Source organism: Balaenoptera physalus (assembly GCF_965194825.1).
Source record: "Balaenoptera physalus genome assembly, chromosome: 2".
Lineage (NCBI taxonomy): Eukaryota > Metazoa > Chordata > Mammalia > Artiodactyla > Balaenopteridae > Balaenoptera > Balaenoptera physalus.
In genome coordinates this window covers 153952079-153975310 of record NC_138883.1, presented here as the reverse complement: position 1 = coordinate 153975310, position 23232 = coordinate 153952079, and the positions used below count along the sequence as shown (strand labels likewise).

General features: G+C 40.0%; 1 protein-coding gene and 1 long non-coding RNA gene across 13 annotated transcripts in view; one reads left to right on the top strand and one right to left on the bottom strand.

The window, feature by feature from the left end:
• Nucleotides 1-23232, top strand: part of LOC309655261 (uncharacterized protein) — a 179326-nt gene that overhangs the window by 47228 nt on the left and 108866 nt on the right. The window contains exon 7 of one of the 12 annotated variants that reach the window (XR_014260709.1): nucleotides 18037-21738. The exons of 9 other annotated variants lie outside the window; for them this stretch is intronic. The gene's annotated coding sequence lies outside the window, so the exon portion shown is untranslated. 2 more of the 12 variants (XR_014260710.1, XR_014260711.1) reach the window with 2 other exon arrangements.
• Nucleotides 1171-3694, bottom strand: LOC309655268. Its single transcript, XR_014260733.1, has 2 exons — nucleotides 3018-3694; nucleotides 1171-2054 (listed from the first exon to the last, which is right to left on the bottom strand). It is a non-coding gene; the product is annotated as an uncharacterized lncRNA (long non-coding RNA).

Genomic DNA, 23232 nt, shown 5'->3' with positions numbered 1-23232 from the left:
AAGAGTATTGAAACTCATTCATACCCACAGACATAATTACCTGCAACTTTAGCACTCAGGGAATCTTGTTGGCACAGATCCATCCAAAATCTTGGAAGACGCTCCATCAATACCCGCCCTCCCACAAGGCAATATGTCCTATAAAATTTGCAAAAGTAAGAGACCATTCGGATGTTCCCCCTTCCCCCGTCACACTCTCTGTAGGTGGAGAAACCACGGAAATGTTGAGGATCTAAGGGGAAGGTGAGTCAGGGGTTCACTGAGTTTGGGCTTAGTGAGAGATATTTATGAAATTCACAGTCAATTTCTAACATTTCCATGTGGAAAGGGCTGCTAGGAGTGTCTTTTTCAAAGATCTGAAACCCATTTCTTTAAAACGTGATCATCAGGAGGGTTGGGCACTCTGTCTCCCGTCTCTGTGGGAGGGTAGAATCCTAACATTTTGTTTTTCCGTTACCAGCCAGCAGACACAGCTGGCCCAATCGCCTTTACCCTTGCCAATCCTTTCTGACTTTTCACTTCCCTGGCTCTACAGAGGTCCCCTAATCCCTCATCCTCCCTTTAAACCAGTCACCTCTGTACTAATTGAAGTTGAGCTCAGTTTACATCAGATCCTTTTCCCTCCTGCAACATACGTTACCGATTAGAATCTTCCTTGCCACTTTAACTAGTGTCCAGCTTCAGCTAAGTCCCAAACTGTCCAATCAGGCATCTTGTCGTCACAAAGTCTCATAATTCCGACCTTATTTGTTTGCTCGGGCTGCTATAATGGATACCACAGACTGGCTGGATTAAACAGCAGACATTTCTTTCTCACAGTTCTGGAGCCTGGGAGTCCAAGATCAAGGTGTCCTCAGAGAGTTATCTTCTCCTTAGACCTTCCCTTGTGTCTCTTTTTATAAGGGTACTAATCCCATTCATGGGGGCGCCACCCTCATGAACTAATCACCCCCAAAGGCCCCACCTCCTGACATCAGCACATTGAGGATTTAGGCTTCAATGTATAAATTTTTTAGAGACACATTCAGTCCACAGCACAGACTAAGCAGTGTGCACTATGTCCTATAAAAACAAGCATCCCAGTGACACTGTGAGGATGCAAGACCAGCCTGATTACACAATTACATGATTTGCACCTCAGTACAACATTTGGTTTGCTTTTTTTTTCAGTTTTTAAATTTTTAAATTTGTTTCAAAGTTAAACCCAAGACACATTGACTTCATAGGAAATCCACTGAGAAATGTTTTCCTAGGCTGAACACCTCTTTCCCTTTAGTCTCCCCCAACAGAGCATGTACATGTTAATTACTTTCATTTTATAATCACTGCTGTCCCACCACTATACCAAGATCACCTAAACTGTGTGTGTAGTATTCTGAATGTTCTTAGTTATACCCTAATTTCACTAACGGCAAAAGATTTTCTGCGATAACCTGTCACTTGAATTCTTTGGCTACTTTTGAAGATGAAGTCCAAAGAACTCTTAAATGATTCTCCTTTGCGGGGGGGTGGGTAGGTGGTATTTTATAGGCATTAGAAACTAGCACCTGGGGCTGTGCTGATCCTATCTGGCATCACTGGGAGACAACCTATAAAGCCAAAGAATCATTTGATGCAGCAGCCAACTAAGTGACTCAAAACTGAAGGTTAAATTTAAAGAAAAAACTAATTTAGAGAAAAAAAGGTAATCCTAGAGGAACTCATTCTAGGCAATTGATCATTATGCCTGTGTGTGTGTGTGTGTGTGTGTGTGTGTGTGTTTGTTGTGTGTAAGGCACAACCAGATCGATTCAGTGCAGCCTGGTAGGTCCCAAATGACTCTCCTTTTCGGAAGACCGTGATCTGAGGGAGCAGAATCTGGCAAGTGGCCAGTACCAGTAAAGAGCAGCCGTGAAGTGCTGGCGACATTTATATTCAACCCCCCTCTGGAGTCAAACCGACAGGTTCGGGAATTCCCTGGCGGTCCAGTGGTTAGGACTCATCACTCTCATTGCCAAGGGCCAGGGTTCAATCCCTGGTTGAGGAACTAAGATCCCACAAGCTGTGCAGCGCAGCTTAAAAAAAAACAAAAACAGAAACAAACCTGCAGGTTCACTTGGGTCCCACAGAGCAGTCAAGTCCACTCAGAAGCCGACTATAACCCAGCAGGTAGACTTTCCCACTGTTAACACATCCTTTCGCTTTGTTTTACTTCCAGCTATAAGCTGCTTGGACCGGTTTTCAGGCTCTTTAAATCTCACTCCAAATATAGCTTCCTTGGTGACCGAACAAATATGTGACCTTACATATAAAGAACTGCACACACCTCCCAACTTCAACAGAAAAGAACGGCAATCCGTGTCCACTTCAAGCCTGGCATTTAAATGGGAACAAAGCCCAGCACCACTTTGCTACTCTCTTGCTCACATGCCAGCCATGCCATTCAGACAGAGCTGAGCTAATGCCAAGAGAGCTCCCTGGTGTTAACAAAGCACCTGGAAACCAAATTGCTCTGCTAGTGCCATTGTACCCCTTCTCTCCTGAATGTCAGGATATGGTGCAAAGGCAAGAGGTCAGATAGTCCTGAAGTGTTCTCACTGCCACAGCTGGCATACATCTGCCATTCCTGTCTGTTTCAAAGAGCGCATTCATTTTCTTGAAATATGTGACAAGCACTCTTTCATTCCACGATAAGAGTATAAACCAAATCTGGGCCACTTGCCCATTTCTACCACCTCTTATAGCCTGTGCCCTCAGAGCCATTAATCAAGGGGCCTAAAGCGTGACAGGGCAGCCATACCATTGGTTTTCAAGTTGCAGAGGGAGGATGCACTAGGACTGGGGTCTTGGCAGGGTATGCACAATTCCCTTTGGAGTCCATTCAATTCGATCCCTTATAAAGACTGAACTTCTTTTAAGAGCACAGGGCCAGCCCCTTAAGCCTCAGAACAGATTGTTTTCCCTCAGTAGAGATTTTCAGACAGAGATAACTAACCATCGTAGGCTCGGGACATGTAAGATGGAAACTGAAAGCTTACAAACAACAAGAGAGGAATCATCATTTCACTTGCTTCAGGCAAAGCAGTTCAGTTCTGTCTCACTCACTGCAGACACCTAGCAAAGAAAACAAACCTATGTCAAAGTCTCCCTGACACGTAGCACAACTCAAAGGCCAGGACAGGGGAAGCAAAAAGAACACACCACCCAAGCCTGTTCCAAAGGTCTTCTCTATTACACACAGGAGAGAAATTCCGCCTTGGGTCCAGGGCAGCTGAAAGAGCACTGCTGCTAGTTAGTGTCTTGTTCTGGAGCATCCTTTCCAGCCTCAAACTGAGGCTGAGACTGTACCATTTATAGAAATTTCATCACGAAGATCCTTACACTCAATATCTTTGGATGATGGTTTTCATGTGACTTTTTCCAAGTCCACAGCCAACATCTTTAATCTTTCTCATTTCTGGTGCCCAGCCAGGTCTTGCCTGCATCTATTCTTACTCATTTCAAGGTTCCATTCGTTAGTTTTAAGCTTCAACGTGCATGTTGGCTTCTCACCGTCTCTGCAGATGCCAAAGGCCGCTGCCAAAGGTCTGAGGTTCCTGGCCTCGCTGGACCAGACTGAGGCCACCATGACTTCCAGCCATGAGACCGGCCCTGAAGAGCTGGTTTGCTTTTGTGGATACCATAATTTTGAATTCTTTTTCTTTACTTTTTCTGTTTTTCAGAGTTCTCAAGTGTTACCTATGATAGAAAGTAAGTGTTGTTAATTCAGAGCATTTATGATTAGTCACTGCACAAGAATACTTGAAATGCTTTAAAATCTTACAGCTCAAATGAGCAATAACCTTCACAAAGATCTTCTTAAATGTGACAAGAGTCCTAAAAATTTGCACGAAATGATCAACCCAGAGTTGTGAAGGTGACATGAACTGCTCAAAGCTGTCAAAACAAACAAACAAACAAACCCTCAAATTCTGGCCAGCCTTGTTAGAGAAAAAAAAAAACAAACTAAATTATATTTTTGTTTTTTCTAATATAAAATGTTGTGTTACAAAATGATTGCCAAATGGAGAGATGCTCAAAGAGGAGAGTCAGAGATGCAGGGAGAAGCAGTAGAAAGGTATGCTGGGCAGCCAATTAATTTAAAAAAATCATTCTAAACGTGATGTGTGTGGCATTTATTAGCTTTTCAAAAATTTGTAATTTGTGGGGATGTGTATTCTCATTTCAAACAAACATCTATTTTATACATATTTTTGGATTCTTTTTCTTAACGAGGATTCCCCCATATTATGTCAACTCCATAGCCCACAAAGCTTGGATCCCTTTTTGCTTAGAGACATTTTCTTTGGAGCGCAAATATACTACATCGTGTCTGCTGAGCTCAGGGAGGTGGAACTGAGGGGGACTTAGAGGAAAGGACACAGGGACAGCCCTTGAAAGAAGGAGGCGCTTGTTAGAAAGGGAAAGTTTGGCTCAATTTTCTGGTCCTCACTCCTGGACTTTGGTTGGCCACCTGAAGAACAGATTCCGGGATGAGGGTAAGGCTGAACGCTTCCAGACCAGCCACCGTCTCCCTGGAGTGTGAGAACTGAGAAGGTGGCTCTGTGTGTCTGCATGTGAAGTCAGGAGGCTGTCCTTACCTAGCTGTAGCCCCGGGAGCCTCAGAGCCGATTGGACCCGGGAGAGAGGAGATCTAGGAAGAGGCAGCCCTGTATGCCCTGCCACATTGAGAGCAGGGGGAAAGTCAGGATCCAGCATAAAGAGGAGAGAGGACATCGAAAAGAACCGCATGTTCCCACGGCTGGTGTAAGTATGGATACTTCCGGCTCTGAGTGGACTCTACCTGAGGTTTTTTTGTCTTAAAAGATTCTATTTTTTAAGAGCAGCTTTAGGTTTACAACTCAATTGAGAGGAAGGTACAGAGATTTCCCATAAACCCTCTGCTCCACAAATGCATAGCTTCCCCCACGATCACCACCCCCACCAGAATGGTCCTTTGTTTTTTTTTTTCTTTTAACCAAGGATGAACCTACACTGACACCTTTTTTTTTTTTTTAATCTACAAAGAAGAGAGAAAAAAAGTCAACACCTCAGTAATGCATATTGCTTCTCTTTTTACTTTCTTTTCTTCTCTTGAACGTCCTCAGTGGAAAAACATCACTTATCAGAAGCAAAAACTGTCAATATTAGGGTGTGGGCAGAGAGAACTTTGTTTACAAAGAATCAGTTTCACTTCCTGCTTCCTGTAGATGGAGCTAAATCCTTAAGCATATGTTCTGTGTTTGCACATCTTCCAAGTTTCTGGGAAGGAAATCTTTGAAAGACGATATTAATGTCTGAAGGCTCTTCGTTCTTTTTACTGTAAGTAGTGCTACAATGTGCAAGATTTGGTGCTAAAGAAAAAACACTTCTTTGAGTCACAAGTCCTGTGCCCGCTTCCTTGTCTTTGCAGGGAGCTTGTCTTAAATAGCAATGGCCAGAATGTTGCTACTATTTTTTATTTCTGTGTTTTGTGAAAAATTAAACTGCCCATTATGCATTGTCCTTTCCCACGGCTGTTTCCTGTGTACTGGTCTCGTCCCTTGCTCGGTGTGATTGAATGATCATATATAACAGGTTGCAATGACCTCTCAGTATTTTTTTCAGTCAGTTAATAAACATTGCGTACCTGTGGACAGAAGGATGCACTTTATTACTTCCCCACATGGTTTCTAAGGGATGTGAGAACACAATGTGTCAGGCCACCAGGAAACTTAAAAAAGGAAACAGAAGAAAAAAAGGATCTGATTGTGTCCCTACCAAGTTCATAGCATTGTATTTGTTCATCAATTCCAAAACCAGGAAGAGAAACTTTATACCTTAAAAGGAAAAGAAAAAGCGAAGTAATATTTAAAGGGTTTTAAATATAAATATAGGAAATATTTTGATTAAATGAATTTTCCTATGTCTTAGATGCTTTTTAATTTACCCAACAGTGCATTGAATACATTTTACTTTTTGAAATAAGAAAAAAAGAACCCTTCAAAAAGTTTTTAAGATGTTTTACTATTCTTTCCTAGCAGCTCCCAAATTTGTAGCCAGGATAAGTCAGAGGCAGAATAAAAATGAACGAACGATTTTAATTGTAACCTAAAATATTATCTTGAGCTTAAGACATTGTAATTATTTTGAATTTCAGGAAGATGCTGACAGCAAGGTAAATTTCATTCTCCACATTTTTAAGCTGCATGTTAGAAACTTTACCACCCTTGTATACCTTTTAATTCTCTAAAGCTATGACATTTTCAATAATCAAACTTATTTCTTTTGGGGGGATTAATATGTGAATTTGCAGATTGGGTTAATTTCACTAATATGTGAGTTGAGAAATAATTCTCAAAATATTGGAATACTCAGTTTCATGTATTGGTGAGCGTTCAGATGTATCATTTACTATAGTTTGCAGAGTTTAGAGGATTAAAGAAAAGAAATGTTGATACTAAAGAGGTGAATTTTGAAATTAGTGATTCTCAAAACAACATCCAGGTTTAGTCCTTTAAAAAAGTAGTATAATTTTCTCAAAGTCACATTTACTGTTATACAAGCTATCCCTTGTTTTGATTTATTAGGAGGATATGAAAGGCATATTCTTTTTTTATGCATTTTTCTTAAGACTCCATTAAAACAAATGGCTTTCCGGTCTGTGCCCTCTTCCTATGTGATTATATATCAATTTAACATTGAGTTGCAAAAGGGAATCCATTACAAAAACCTTTTGTAATTGTGTAAATTCCCTGTGTTTAGGAAGCTTTTGAGACATCCAGGAATAAGCCAATTTCCCTAATGGTGAGAGAGAATTGTGTGGTGGAGACAATAAAGTCTTGTCTGTTGACTCAGGCTTGTGCATGAATAAGTATACGATTTACTAATTAAAAAAGATGTTAACTTTGAGTTGTTGCTTTCTCTATAAAAAAACAAACTGCTAGCAACTCTAGTTCTATTTTTCCCTGTCAGAATGCTGTCAGCCCACTGTCTTGAGGACGGAACTGAAATTCCATAGGATGGATAAATTTAAGTTTATTTTATGTGCTATACAGTTTATGGAAAGATTCTTAACATGTTAAGTATTAGACTGGATTCCAAAACATTGAAAGCATGCCAATTGACAGAGATTTGTAAAGATCGTTGAAGACATTATCTTTGCATATATAGCAATAGTATATTTACATTTTAAAATGGTTACCAGAGACTTGGGGGGAGGGCACAGGGGTGAAAGAAATGGGGAGATATTGGTCAAAGGGTACACATTTCCAGTTAAAAGATAAGTTCTGGGATCCAATGTACAGCATGGCGATGATAGTTACTCATACTGTATTGTGTACTTTAAAGTTGCTAAGAGAATAAATCTTAAATGTTCTCACCATAAACACACACACACACGCACACACACACACACACACACACACACACACACACAATGGTAACTATGTGATGTGAGGAAAGTAATCATTTTGCAATCTACAAGTGTACCAAATCATCACATTTATACCTTTGACTTATACAATGTTATATGTCAATTACATCTCGATAAAGCTGAAAAAAAGATAATTTCTAAAAAAAAGGGGAAAATAATTTGAATATACCTTCTTACCAGCTAGGTGTTTTCATTGGTCACGCTCAAATCTGTTGTTTCCAATTCTCCCCTGGCTTAGGCCTTTCTGAGAGCAAAAGGACTAACTGAGTTAGGGTACTGGGTTTCCAGGGTCCTCTTGGCTGTTACCTTATTTAATAAGGCTTGGCTTGTGCAGTCACTAGTTGGATTCAATTATGTCCCTTCCTGACATTTTCATTCATTTGATTGCCCAGGCCTAATATGTCAGGCAAGATGAGGTCTGGGAGCAGAATATTTTCCTTTGAAAGCATCAGTGCGGATCAGATTTAAATATTTGTTCCCCCTACCCCTGCTCCTGACCCCACCACCTTGGCTATATCTAAGTCAACCAAATACTCTCCCATAAAGTTTATTAAAGCCCCAAAACAATCAAGAAAGACACATTCAAATCTGCTGACTCAACTATAGATTGAGACAAAGAAATGCAGATTTCACTTGATTGTTCAGTCATAGAAGTGTCTTTTTTTAAAAATAAATTTATTTATTTATTTTTGGCTGCATTGAGTCTTCGTTGCTGCGCGCGGGCTTTCTCTAGTTGCGACGAGCGGGGGCTACTTTTCGTTGCGGTGCGCAGGCTTCTCACTGCGGTGGCTTCTCCTGTTGTGGAGCAGGGACTCTAGGCGCACGGGCTTCAGTAGTTGTGGCATGCGGCCTCAGTAGTTGTGGTGCACGGGCTTAGTTGCTCCGCGGCATGTGGGATCTTCCCGGACCAGGGCTCGAACCCATGTCCCCCTGCACTGGCAGGCGGATTCTTAACCACTGCGCCACCAGGGAAGTCCTAGAAGTGTCTTTTGTTCATTCAGGAAGCATGGAAGGCAGTTCTAGGAAGGAAGCCACTTTGAGCCTAAGGGGCCCCTTGATGAATTTCTCTCTTTTCTTGATCTATCTCTTAGTTCCATAGCTGTCAGTGAAAAAATGTTGCCTGCCATAACAGTAAACAAAGGATGTTGTAGCCATCAAGACATCACACTGCAGCCACCCCCAACGATGCACCCTGAGGAGACTCAGGGTGAGAAAACACAGTATACTGGCCTCAGATAGCTGAGGTACATATCAAAGGACTGATTTCAGCGAGCCCTGATTCTTGAATCTTCCCCTACATAGAAAAGCACGAAATTCCTTAACTTGAGATGCCTGCTTTTCTTTAATTATTTAATTAACAGTAATCTTTTGATGTTCTAACTACTTGGTCTTTGTTGCAAAAACTCCTATATACCCTGGCTCCTTCCCTACCTCTTTGGAGCAGTCCCTCAGAGCTATCTGACAGGCTGCCTCCCGGGCTCAAGTCCTCAGTTTTGTTCACCGAATAAAACATCTCCCTCAACTTTTAGTTGTACATATTTTTTTCAGTTGACATAGCCTTGCTGCAGTTTGCCCGCTGTCCCCAGGCAGAGGTGAGGTGGAAGGAATGAAGGAAAAGATAAAGCAAATCACGGAAAATCTTGATGTAGCCAATCCGAATTGCATAACCTGACTGATAATGTTTTACAGGCACATGAAAAAATTAGCTTGCGTTTCCTGAGTACATTCTACCTCACCTGTGTTGTGATTAAATCACAGACTGTCACGGATTTGAAAAGTTCAGGGCAGTGAGGCTGGTGTTCCAGTGGAAGCCCCTGAATCTTTCAGCAGAACTCAGCCACGGACGTCAATATTACCAGCCCTTCATGAGCTAAACTAAACGTGGATTCCATTTAAAAACACTCTTTAAAAAAAAAAAAAAACACTCTTGTTTTGCACGTCATGTGCTCTTAGTACAATCATAATTATCAGTGATTCCAGTAATTAGCTGCTTGCTCAGTTTCAAGCACTACAATATGATTATACAACATTTATAAAATTTGGAATCCGTCCTGTCCTCCAGTCAAAGAGATATTTCAGGATTTAAAAAATCCTTTTCGCTTATCACCTTCAGTGTGTGCTGACAGGACTGACAGGTCCTGGGGTAGCACTTGTGTAGTTTCTATAATCCACCTAAACGGGAGACTTTTCTAGAAGAGGTTCTGCAAGACTGCCTTATGTGAAGGGTGATGGAAGAACACAGTTTATTTTCTGAATACAAGAACCATAAACAAGTCACTGAAACAATATTACTTTTTGTTTATGCTAAAAGGATCAAATACTCTGCCCTCTCTAGAAACTTAATTAGAACATCTTCAAAGGCCCTCTAGGTTGCTGAAAGAGATATAATTTCGGGAACTTTCAAGTGATGAATAATAGAGGATTCCTTTATTTATTCCTTTGATAATTCTACCTAAATTGCATTTTTTCCCCAAGAAGACATTTTCTTTGTTCTTTGTTCATTAACAAATCGTTATTCATCATAACTTGGAATCCAATTATCCCTTTCCAGAGCTGCCCGTGCTATTTCACTTCCCTGGGCACAGTGGGGTCATGCATATGTGTGACATCTCACAAAGTGTCATTTTAGGAAAGTCCTCTTACTGTACATGTGGGAAGAAACAGAGTTAGGTTGTGTAGCCACAGAGCCCACTTTATTTTGCAACCTTTAGCTTCCTGGGGGGAGTCCAGAAATGAGGAGGGAATTTGACTTAAAACACTAGGTTGTTAGAGTTCAAATGTTCTGCTTATTTATATCAACAAATCAATCTAGACATCTCATTTAAAAATGTACGTTATCAGTGCCTCTTTGGAGAAACATGTAAAAATGTATGGCTAAATGCTCACAGCTTTACTTTCAGACCATCATAACTATCTTGGCATTTCTATTTACCTTATGTGGAAATCAGAAAACAATTTTGAAAGCTTTCAGGGGCAACAGGGGCAGTAAGGACAGGTACCCTTAAAACAGTAAAGGCATTGCAGTCACCTGAGAGGCAACCTCAGAACTACCAGCAGAGGGCGCAACAGCCTATTTTATAATCAGTAGGAAGAATTTCATGATCAGAAAACAACCTAAAATGGTATTTTCTCTCTTTGCTTATTAATTCTTAGTGTACTAAAAATATAATGACTTTATTTATTTATTTATATAAATTTATTTATTTGTTTATTTATATAAATTTATTTATTTATTTATATTTTATTTTGGGCTGCGTTGGGTCTTTGTTGCTGTGCGTGGGCTTTCTCTAGCTGCCATGAGTGAGCGGGGGCTACTCTTTGTTGTGGTGCACGGGCTTCTCATTGTGGTGGCTTCTCTTGTTGTGGAGCACGGGCTCTAGGCACGCAGGCTTCAGTAGTTGTGGTTCACGGGCCTAGTTGCTCTGCGGCATGTGGGATCTTCCCGGACTAGGGCTCGAACCCGTGTCCCCTGCATTGGCAGGAGGATTCTTAACCACTGCGCCACTAGGGAAGTCCTATAATGACTTTATTGACAATAACATTTGGAACTAAAACCACACAAGCTGTAATAATTGTATTAGAGTAATGATAGGATTATTATACATAATATCTGACTTTTGGAACTAAAAGGGACCCTAGACCTTTTGGGTTCAATTTCTCTGTTTAAGGCCAGGGAGACTGAGGTTCTTAATTTTGAAGTTAAAATTCAAGGGGAGAGTTTTGATGAGAATTCTGGTCGCATCACTGGGTCCAGGACTCTGATTCAGCAGCACTGCTCCTCAGCCAAATAGCATTTTTAGCCCAATAACCGCAGATGGGAGAGTGGGGAGGGATATGGGATCATTGAAGTTAAGAATATTTTTCAGCTGATGTTTATCTGTAAAGTCTCCTCAATTCTTTTGTAAGAACATTCATATATTCAGAGAAATGGCATTTTCAGGGAGAACCTGCCATCCTTCTGTCACCTCTATAGCATTTTCTAAAGCACCTCTGTTTCCAGCTGTGACCCAGCAATGCCATTTTACCAAATGCTGCCTTTCCAGCCTCTGGCTCTTTCCGCAATAGAAGGGAAGGGATTTTTCACACATTTGGTTTATTCTGAGAAGATACTTCCTACAGCATCAACAAATATCATGTAACAGGAATGAGTAAGGAGACCTGGCTTCGGTTCTGTTGCCAGGATTCTCATGGAAATGATGCTGCTATTCAAAAAGTGGAAGTTGACATAAAGCTGCATTGTTAACTCACAGAAGAAGGAGAGTAATGAAAGCTTGCGTTCAAAAAGAACACAATGCTCCCCAAATAATCACCTGACCTGAAAATGAAAAGGACAGAAAATCGATATGACAGTCATGGACTTTAATATTTTGAAAATTTATTTTGTAATTTACATTATTTCTTCTTGTTCATATTGCCAAGTGGCTTGAAAACTGTCTGAAGGACCATAAATGATTGATGCTGAAAATTATATATTAGAAACTTTTGTTGAAAAGGTGAGGAAAGACAGAATTTTTGGAAAACCAAGATATATTACAAGGTCTGTCCATATATATATATATATTTTTTTATCAACAGGTAATACTTTCTCTCAACCACTGAAAATGTGATAGTACTTTAACAATAAAATGATTTTCAATGTGTTATAGACAATGTAAGGTAACTAAAACTTCAATCAAATATCTGATTGGAAGGCTTTACAGAACTCTTCAAAATATTATTTAAAAATACGGTTTCCTTTTGAAAGTATCTGAAAATCAAATTGCCCAGATCATTACACATTTGACTAAGTTTCAATTTGACAAAGGTTCTCCATTGGAATATATATTTTAGAAGCAAGATTAAATGAGTAAATGCAGATAAAGCACTTTGCCCTTTGCCTGGCTCAAATAACTTGTTACAATTATTTTTAAAATTTCCATTACAGTGCAGCAAAATGACCATCCAATTTTCAGCGTATGCTACTTTTGAGTAGAAGGCTTTTTAGCAACGAGCTGAATGTCCTTTTACTTATAAAAGTAAATGGCCTAATCAGATGTTGTTGTGGAGACTTCCAAGGTTTAACATTTGGTGATTTTACCATCTTATTCCAAATAAAGGAGACAAGGAAACCTCTCTGATTTTACTGTGAGAGCTCTGTATGAACAGCTGTGTATAATAACTTGACAACGTTATGGGAAAATTTGGTAAAAGACATTTTATTTGTAGTACCTATTTGAATTGGAGATGATCTCTGAGGACATGACTTCCCCGATGCTTATTCATTAGAAAATATCCTGGACTAAAGGCTGGCAAAATATTCTCTTGGGAGCAAGGTCTGCATTATTTAAAAGGTCTGACAATCTGGATATCTTCATATACAAATTTATACTATTTTGCATATCACATGTTTTCCTTAGGTTAATGTTTAACTTAGCCTTTTTTCTTTTTAAGTGAATAGAAGCTTAACAAGTAGAAAATCTACGGATGATTTTCATTATGTGAACCAAGAAAGTAATTTGAACCTAGTAGTAACTATGACAAAATATTGCTTTCTAGTTATTATCTTTTTTCTTTTAGTGCTGGCCCTTGCTAAATGTTGCCAAAATTTTCAAATTTATGGATTGAGATACATAAACATATGTGAAAGCTAGTTGTGTGAACCACCTTGGGCCTTAGTTTCCCCATTCAGCACAGAAGGAGTTGGGATGAATGAGAGGTGGGCTCTTTTCCCAGGTCTAGATGGGGCATCTATGTAGAGTGGTCCTGCTGGAGCTCATAGGGATGGTGAACAAGTCCAGTGTCCAAGCAGCCAGTGGGGCAGGTCCCCAGGGCCTTACCCCAAACACCCTGGGTCTGATGTGTTTCAAAATTCAGGTTTGGTTTTTCCTGTTGGATTTTAGAAAGGAAATACATGGCAGATACAGTGCATTATACAGTATCCCCATCAAGCTCTGGGGCAGCTCCACACAGTCAAGCATATTAAGGATTCTGGAGGTAAATACTGTAGGGACTGTAAATAACTTCTCCTCCACTCAGGCCACCTGTTGACATTAGAGGAATTATGAAGTTTGTTTGTTTGTTTGTTTTTTACTGCATTTTGGATTTTGAATTGCAGTTACGATATTGTGAACCTGGACACATGTGAAGCCTACTAATTAAATACAAACACAGAGAGCATAAAGCTTGTGCTAACTCTTCCCACAGCAGCAGGGGAAGAGATAAGATGTGAGAGACACGTGTCTCCACCCTTGGGAGGGCGTGTGCTTGGGGTGAGGGTGGGACATTTCCATCAGTATTTATTTCCTTGGTTCCATATAAATTTCACTGTCTTTACTTTTGTGCTTTTTTTTTGGTGGCAACACAAACATACAAACTAACTGAAAAAAAAAACCCAAACCCTAACTTTTATTAATTTTGCAATTCAGGAATTGAAGGATTTTATCATGGAACCATTGGCGTTTCAAAGACTCTTCCTACTACATTACCTGGAGATAAACAAAGACCATCCAAATGAGAACAGGCAAAGGCTACTTATTCTGAGCTTGCTAGAGCGAAGGCAATCAGCCACCATCACTTGCTTTTCGCAGGAGACTCCAAGGCAGTCAGGGGAGTTGGAAAGCTTCATCGTGGACAAAAGAGAAGGCTTCAGGGGTGCCCAGGTGGAGGCTGTCAGCTTGGGGAAAGCTGTAGGCAGGCTAACATTACCATGGGGCTCCTAGGAGACTTCCTCTGGTCAGTTCTGTGTTAGAAAGGAGGTCAGGGGCCAACATGAGAGAAGCTGGCAGTTACTGACCTAGTCCTGGCCATTTGGGGCCAATGGCTACAGGGGTTGTGGTTTGGCTTCCTGGGCTGGCTGCTGCTGTGGTTGTAGGTCGGAGTTCTGCTGTCATAAACAGTCTAGCCACTGTCCTTTTCTCCATTCAGTCTCTCAGTAGGAGGGAGTTCCAGTGGTAGTTCCAGAATTTCTAGAAGGGAGAGATTTAAAGGGATAACTTTATGGATGGAGAGTCTAGGAGACTTGTAACGAAGCTGCATTTTCATAGGAAACTCCTGGGCTTTCCTTAGATTATTCCTTTATTGGAGTGGCTTTGGAATCAGGACATGCTGCATAGGGTGGGGCTTCTCAAGTCCCCACTGCTTTCTCTAGCTCTGCAGCTGGGGGTGCCTTCCTGCGTTAGGTTCCCTTCATTTCATTAAGCAGCTAACGTTAACTTTCTTGCTGCAGTCAAACAGCAAAATCGGCTCTGGGAACAAGGACGAAGTTCAAATCTTAAAGAAAACATTCCCTTGCCATGCAAAGTTCTGCTCTAATGAAGTACGTTAAGCAAATAATTTGCTTAGCAGGTCCCAGGGAAGTTACTGAGAAAATGATGAATAGGAAGAAAGGTGAAAGAATAGAAAGATTGAAAAGAGAGATGGGCCCATGAACTTCTGAGTCACTTGAACAAAATCAAATACTAACTATGAAAATTAACCATTAGTCAAACTAATTGATTTATAAGATGAACAGTCCTCTCAGAATCAAAATAATGATATTAAATGGAAGAATAACTGCATTTGAGGTTATTGAAAGGAAAGAAAATCTCTGCAGTGACTAAAGTTAATGGCCTGCTCTTGCCCTGCTGTCAACTTTCTCTATTCAGAATATATATATTCTCTCTCTCCCATCCATGGATTATTAATATCCATATCACACATCACAATAAAACAAAATTATGATGTGAATATTATTCCCATATTTTGAATACTCCCTGAAGTGCCTTTTGGGTCATTAGGGTGATTTTTCATTTAGAACATGTAGATAACTGATTTTTAAAATGAAGAATTTCTAATATACACAGCACCTAAATGCATAATATCATTTTACATTTTTATAAAGACGTTCCTCTGAGGTTCCCAAAGCCCATGGTTAATTTCAGTTTGATTTATATCCAGCTATGTGACTGCTCTGAAGACACAGGTACAGTGTAGCTTCCTATCAGAACTGTCAAGAGTTGTGAAGCACTTAAGATTTCACCCAACTTGGAACCAACAAGTTAGGTTGCCAATTTCATGGATGGTAATCAGAAGACATGAGACTCCCGGGTCAGAGACAAGGACTTTATGACTCATGGTGCAGCAGGCAGCTTGAGCAAACATTTGCTGAGTTTGCACTGCTTGTCCCCCAAATCCCACAGGGAGGTGTGTGTGTGCAGTGGACAGGGACCTTGAATTTGGAGAACCTGATCTAAGAACAGTAAGAATGTCTTCCCTTTGTTCTGGAAGGAGACACTGTATCTTCCATGCTGATTGCCATTCAAATACCCTGCTTGCTGCTCAGATTTCTCTCTGCTGGAAAGATGTACCCAAATCCCAGAGACACATGGAGAATGATCTTTCAGTAATATGGTGAGATTTCCCAGGAGTACACACGCTGTTGGGCACTATGATTAATCTGACCGACAGAAGCAGCAGCAAAGTCTGTTCAACTTGTCTCCCATGACATTTAATTTAGGCTTCTACCAACAGGACCGCAGTCCATAGGACATGCCAATCCATCCAGAGAATCCAGATGGCTAGCCGGAAGCAAGTTTGAATTCCCCAGGCCCCTTTTGGCCAGGCTACCACCCAAAGGTGTACCAACCAGACTGGTCCAGTGTGGGAGAGAAAGACACATCATGCCAGGAATTCTCAGAGTAGAATCTTAGATATTCAGGTTAGGTCTTTGCCACCCCTTTCATCCTGATCATTGCTCAGGAGATGGCCAAGAAGGGACAGTCCCTTTTTGGAACAGTGGTGTTCAGTGACCAAATTACCTTGCTAAGGCTGCAGACCAGAAAGAGGTGAGGGAGGTAGAGTTAGAAAATTTTTGAGTCATTTTTTTCAGGAGGCTGTTCGAACATTCAATGATACCGAATGACTGTGGTTGGTAGGCAGCACGGAAGGGCCATCTTGACTATCAGCCCATGGTTGGGTGGTTTTTGCTGTAGAAGGCACACCACTGTCAGATTGCAAATGGAAAGCATGGCCCAGATTACGTTCAAGGCCCCAGTGGTGTGGCCGGAGTCGGCTGATTGGACTGCATCTCATGAAATGTCAAGTGTGATGAGACACAAGTGATAGCCTGAGAGGAGCTTCGGCATCAGGTGTAGTCAATCTGCCAGGAGCAGCAGGGGCCATACCCCCTGCACAGTGGCCTCCCTCACCTGAGACAAACAGCGGGACCACTGGCAACAGCCCAAGGGGCAGAAGAGATTAACAAGGCACATCAACAGGAGTTTTGGACACAGCTATGAGAATGGCTTTGCGTTCGGCCCACTGAGCAGTGACCACAAACATCATAACTTCTGTTTGGGTGGAGCTGAGCTGGAACGGCCACAGCAGCTCAGAGGATATACATACTGTCTGGTAGCAAATGACTGGGGAGTTTAGCCCAGTGGTGCTTCTCTACCTGGAGCTCTTCCTGATGGGGTAAAGCCCCTTGGCCCTTATGGGGTTGGGAGCACAGGCATGTGACACTTTAATTCCTACTGTACATTCAGAGGTAGATGAGACATCAACAAGGCACTGAAATGCTCCAGTGGCTCCACATTCTTCCTTACTGAGAATGCTGCTCAACCCCATCTGTTGAATTTGGCCTTTTATAGGATCAGATAGGGTGGAGGCTTGGGCGACAGTATCCAGCAGAGACACAGAAGTCTGAGACTCTCTCCTTCCTCTTCTTCAGCTAGTTGGGTGGGTGGGTGTGGTCTTCAGCTTTCCCTGGGGACTGGGAGACTTCAGCTCCACCCCTAATCTCATCTTAAGATACCTTCATACAATCTTAAGGTGCTTTGAACTCAGACAACCCTCTGCATTCAAAGGATTCTTTAAATGATAAGTAGAGAATCACTAAATATTTACCAATCTTTTAGTCTAAATATGCACATCCGAGGACGGACGTTTTACACTTTTATGTCTCTAAGGACTTTTAAAGGGAATTTTGTTTGGATCATCACTTTCTTCTGACGCTGGTTGCTGGTAATAAATAGTTCATTAATCCAACGTGGCAAAGTCTTGTCCTGGTCTGTGCCCTCTGTGGTCCACCACCTTCTTCAACAACCTGTTCTAGGTTTTCCACCATCATAAATCCCAGGTAGTGCTAGCATCCGTGCTGCAGGAGAGCTTGCAAACCACAGCGCCCTCCGAGATCCCTGTGTCTGAGCCTTTTCTGGCCTGTGCCCCTATGTCTACATCCCCATCTTTGAACTGCTTTTCTTTTTCTTCTTTTTCTCAACCTCTCTTATTTTGTTCACTTCTCCTCCAGTCTGAATATACCAAACCATCCTTTTTTTCTTTTCTCTTATCTTTGTTGATGACTCCTAATTTTCATTAGGAAAATGTATTATTTTAATGTGCTTTGTAAGGCTAGTGGCATTCAGGAGTTCGTGCCCTTGGAAATTCATGCATGTTCACCTTCTAGAACTCCCTGGTTCCTGAGAGCAGGAATGAGTTATCTCTGACTTTCAGTGTCTGTAGGAACCATCAGGGACAATCTGATAAATTGGGCATACAACACATACCCCCCCAAAAGATTCTCAACAAATGTGACCGTTCACTGCTCGCTGCAGTCAAATATACTGAACACTGAAAATGACTTTGTTTAGGACTTCTCTCGTAGCGCAGTGGTTAAGGATCCACCTGACAATGCAGGGGACACGAGTTCGAGCCCTGGTCCGGGAAGATCCCACATGCCGTGGAACAACTAAGCCCGTGCACCACAACTACTGAGCCTGCGCTCTAGAGCCCGTGAGCCACAACTACTGAGCCCGCACGCCACAACTACTGAAGCCCGCACGCCTAGAGCCCATGCTCCGCAACAAGAGAAGCCACTGCAATGAGAAGCCTGCGCACAGCAAAGAGGAGTAGCCCCCGCTCACCGCAACTAGAGAAAGCCTGTGCACAGCAATGAAGACCCAACACAACCAAAAATAAATAAATAAATAAATAAATTTTAAAAAAAAAGAAAGAAAATGACTTTGTTTATACTGGATGAATTCTTGTGACTTTAGATAAAACACAGAGAAAAACCCATGTGTGGGGACGACCTCTGAGAGGCAGTAGAAAGTCCTACCACTCTGCCATTCTGTCTCCTTTCTTCTTCACCCCAAGTCAGGAAGGGGCAGAAATGTCTTGAAGCTTACATAAAGCTCTGGTTAAGTAACTTTCATGTAAAAATTTGTTTCACATTTTCCTTGCAGCAGGACCGAGAATTTGGATAAGTATACCTAAAAAATTTTTATAAACTTCTTTCCTAACTTGCGTTTTCTCCATACAGTTGTTGAATCTTTGCTTTATATTTAGTCTTAGGAAGTTTACATTGTCTGAAATAAAGAAATAAATAAAATTTTCTTTTCTTTTTTTATTGTTGTGGTAAAATAGACATAACACAAAATGTAACATTTTAACCATTCTTGGGTGTCCAGTTCAGTGGCATTAAGTACATTCATATTGTTGTGACACCATCACCACCCTCCATCTCCATAGCTCTTTTCATCTTCCCCAACGGAAACTCTGAGCCCATTAAACAACAATTCCTCATTCCCTCGTCCCCCAGCCCCTGGTTACCACTATTCTACTTTCAGTCTATGAATTGACTATTCAAAGTACCTCACATACTTGGAATCATACAGTATTTGTCCTTTTGTGTCTGGCTTATTTCACGTAGCATAAGATCTAACAGGTTTACTCATGTTGTATCCTATGCCAGAATTTCCTTCCAGAAATTAGAAATTAGAATAAATTATCCAGAAATTAAAATACATTATTTTATTAGTTTTAGAATTTTTTGTACTAGAATGTCTTGAGTTTTCTTTGTATACCAGTGTACAGTCGTGTAATCAGCAAAAGTAATAGTTTTTCTTTTTTCCCATGTTTTTTGCCAGTTATTTCATTTTCTTTTAGTATTTAGTATAATACCTGTAACAGTGTTAAAATTAATGTGAAATGGATTATCTTTGTCTGGTTCTGATTTTAGAATTTGCTGCTAGTTTTTGGAAAATCATTTTTATTGATTTAAATAGTTTCTTTCTAGTGCTATTTTTAATTAGGACTGACTATTGAATTTTTTCAAATGCCTTTTAATCAACTTGGGCTTTTATCTTTCACCTTTTTTGCTATACTGGATTAAGTGGATACATTTCCTGATATGAAGCACTCTATTATTCTTGGATTCATGTTTAAAAAAAACAAGAAGTAGAAAATTTTAATCAATCAGCTACCAAATAATCCATAAGACGGTCAAGAATCTATCATTTAAAAAGACACCAGGACCATATGGCTTCACAACTGAGTTTTACCTGGACTCTAAAGAACAGAAAATTCCCATATTATTTAAGATAAGCCATTGAAATATATATAAAGCTCCTCAATGATGTCAACATAATTTTCATGCCCAGATTTGATAAAAATAGAAGCAAAATACAAAACTGCAAGCCAGTTTGGCTTATTATGATAAAAGCAGTAACTCTAAACAAAATATTAGCAAAGAGAATCTGTCTATATTTCAAAGGACTAAGTAGAATACATTTCATGAAATATATTCTTAAGTATAAATTTTTCATTGCTATTTTCACTTCAAGTTGCTTATCATATCCTATTGTCCAGGTTATTCACATTCTTTGAAGTTATATCTTCCCCTGACAACTTAGGAACCCTGAGAAAGTGAATAAGAGAGGAATAAACTATCTAAAATCTGACTCAGACCCCAGATAAGCATACGGTGCTTTAGTGAGGAGAAATTTGATTCTGCTGATCAGGATACTAAAAGCTGACCTTTGCGATCTTCTCCTAATAAAATAAAACTAGAGGGCTGCCCTGTGAAAATGTTTATTCATGGATCATCAGGGTGAGAAGGACCTTGATCCCAGAGGAAGGTCTTCCCACAGACACTCAGACTTTCATGGCTGTGAATGTGAATGTGGCTTTCAGAGAGCAACGATGGCTATAAATCTGCAACTCAGAGCAGTTCAGGCGACACACCTCCAGCCTTTATCGCTATTGTTCACTTGAAATTTTTATCAAAATTGTCCGCCCACTTTCCAGTATCACCTTGTTCTGGTGTAGGCTGTGCTTCAAGCCAGCTTCAACCTCACTAACAAATGAGGTGAAATCCAAAACGTAAAATGTTACCTCTCGTAGGGAGGCAGAGGGAAGGCATAAGAGAGAAGCACATAGATAAATATAAATATAAATAAATTATTGTTAATGATCCAGCTTTTGGGCTGGGTGATAGGTTCATGAAGGTACACTTTATTGTGCTTTAGTTTTAAAAAGACATATCACTACATGCATATATATATATGTATATCTCATATATAATATTTATAGGTATCAAATAACATTTAATAATATGAAAGAGGGGGAATCACCTGATAGACTTATTAAGAAACAAAGCCCAGGCCCTTCCTTCCAGAGATTTGATTCAATAGGTCTGAGCAGGGTCTGCGAATCTGCATTTTAAAAAAAATGAGGTGAAATCCATATAGGGAGGAATCAGAGCCACATTGAATTGAAAGAGCTCGCCTCAGGAGCAGCAAATTAGGTGTGCAACAAGAAAGAGAGCTCCAGAGCGCACAGTTCCAGTCATTGACTGAAGCTGGGGGACCTGCACCCTTCAATGAATCAATCAACATTTACTTATCCGTCCCCTGCAGCAGCTTTGCAAGTCGTTTTCAAAAATCATTGAACCACTAACAGTTTATCCACTCTGCAAAATATACACAGCTTCTCATATCCACCAGGGTTACTCCCCTCTCGGCTATATTCAGCTCTTTTTACTGCTCCTGATTTCAATAAGCAGCAAATTATATACCCCTGCCCAGGGAGATCACTCGTACCACAAAATTGCCTCTTATGTTGAAATGTCTATGAGACCCTCCAAAAAAGAGAGCCAGCGAGCTGAAGCAAGGGTTTACCCCCAACTTAAAAAGATCTATCTTATAAATAATATGCCCTGGGGAACGGCCAACATTGCTTCACCCTTGAGCGTGAACTTCACCACCTCCAGCTCCAAGGAAATCACTAGCAAAAATGTTATTCCTACACCTTGGCTTCTATCCCAGGCCTCAAATACATACAGGGTCCCAAAGGGTACTTCCTTCCTGTCGCTTTGATCTCGTGTCAGAGGAGGGAGTAGGGGGGCTCCCACCTGCAGCTGAGTGATGCTGGGAAGACATGATGCTCATGCTTCCATAGATGGTGACCTTGGGCAGGATTCCTAGCGTAACGTCACTTTCCTTATCTGCAAAAGGAAAATAATACTTCCTCCCTCACAAGGTGTTTAATCCTCTTCACTTTGTTTCTATGTTGGAAAGGTAGAGAACTCAGGGTTGTTTCTCTTCAATGCAGCTGTTTGATCAACAGCTTGAAACCTGGAAGGAATGGCATCTTGAAAACCGACCAAGTAAGGCTTTGGGAAATATCGACTAATGCCAATTCCATTAATTAGTCAGGGAAACCTGATCCAGTACACTAAAATGTGAACATCTGTGAACAGATCAGTAAGATTGGTTTTACTCTTTTAATCCTTTTTCAGGACTTAGAATAATTTTGGTAGAGGAGGGTATGGAGTAGTTCTTATTTAAAAAATTTTTGAAAAGGAAGATAGTTGTAGTTTAAACACTAAGGCCTTTATTTTATTTTATTTTATTTTTATTTAAGGTCTTTATTTTAAAATTTATTTCAAAATTAGAATACCAAAGTGAACTCGATATATTTGCACATAATAAAATGTGGGAAGTAGATTTAGCTTTGTTCCTTAAAATACAGAAATCATACCTTAGATTTTCAAGTGTTTAGAAAATAGTAATTTATGCTCTCCATTTCTTTATATCCTGCATATTTTAAATTAGAAATGTCAAGTCCAGTTGAGTTTTACAACTCCTGCTGAAAATGAAAGTTCTAAACCAATCTGTAGAGTTTAGAAGTAAATTGTATTACTATTTTACTAATGCTTAAATATTTCTAAAAAATTAGCTATCTCCATTAGTATTTATACCTTCCCCTTCTAAGAAAAGAAATTTTATGTAATTATTATTCTGAGATAGATTTCTTGTTGTTTCCACATAATCTTCTTAGACTAAGACTTATTCTTAGGCTAGCTGAAAAATGCCTCCTAGTTCAGATAACATTTTTTTCTTTTTACTGGTAGTTTTTATAGTATAAGCCAGCAGTTCTGAAATATGTTTAAAAATGTGTTTAAAATAAGGTATGCTATTTACTTTATATAAGCAACAGTTCAATAATTCAAATCCTATATTTATCTTCTCAGAGTAAAAGGCAGACTTATGCAAACACATTTAACAAACAATAGTGGATTTCAACATCTTTGACTCATTTTCAAGAGAGATTCCATGTAATTCAAAGACAAAAATTTTAATATGAAATACTTTCCTTAACAACTCATATGTACTCATCTAAAGAGTATGTTTGCCATTTTCATGTCTTTTTACATAAATATTAGGAATGGTTAAGTAGATTTGGAAAGACTTTACTTTTCTCATATGCTTTGGCTTAAATGAAATGGAAACTCATAGGATCTGTGTTTTTGGAGAGGGGCAGAATAAAAGTGAGGGACTGTAGAACTTGGAGGGAAGGGACCATTTAGTAAGAGACACAAAAGTGCTCTCTTGGGAAGAGAAATGATCTTAACTTTACTCCCAAATTGAATAAAAAAGTTCTCCTACGGAAAATGTGCAGTTACTCAAATAATTAACAAATAATGAAACCCAGGAAATTGATTTTTATTTTTTCGAGAGCAGAAGAATATTATCTTGGCTATTCAAATGCATTCAGCAAATATT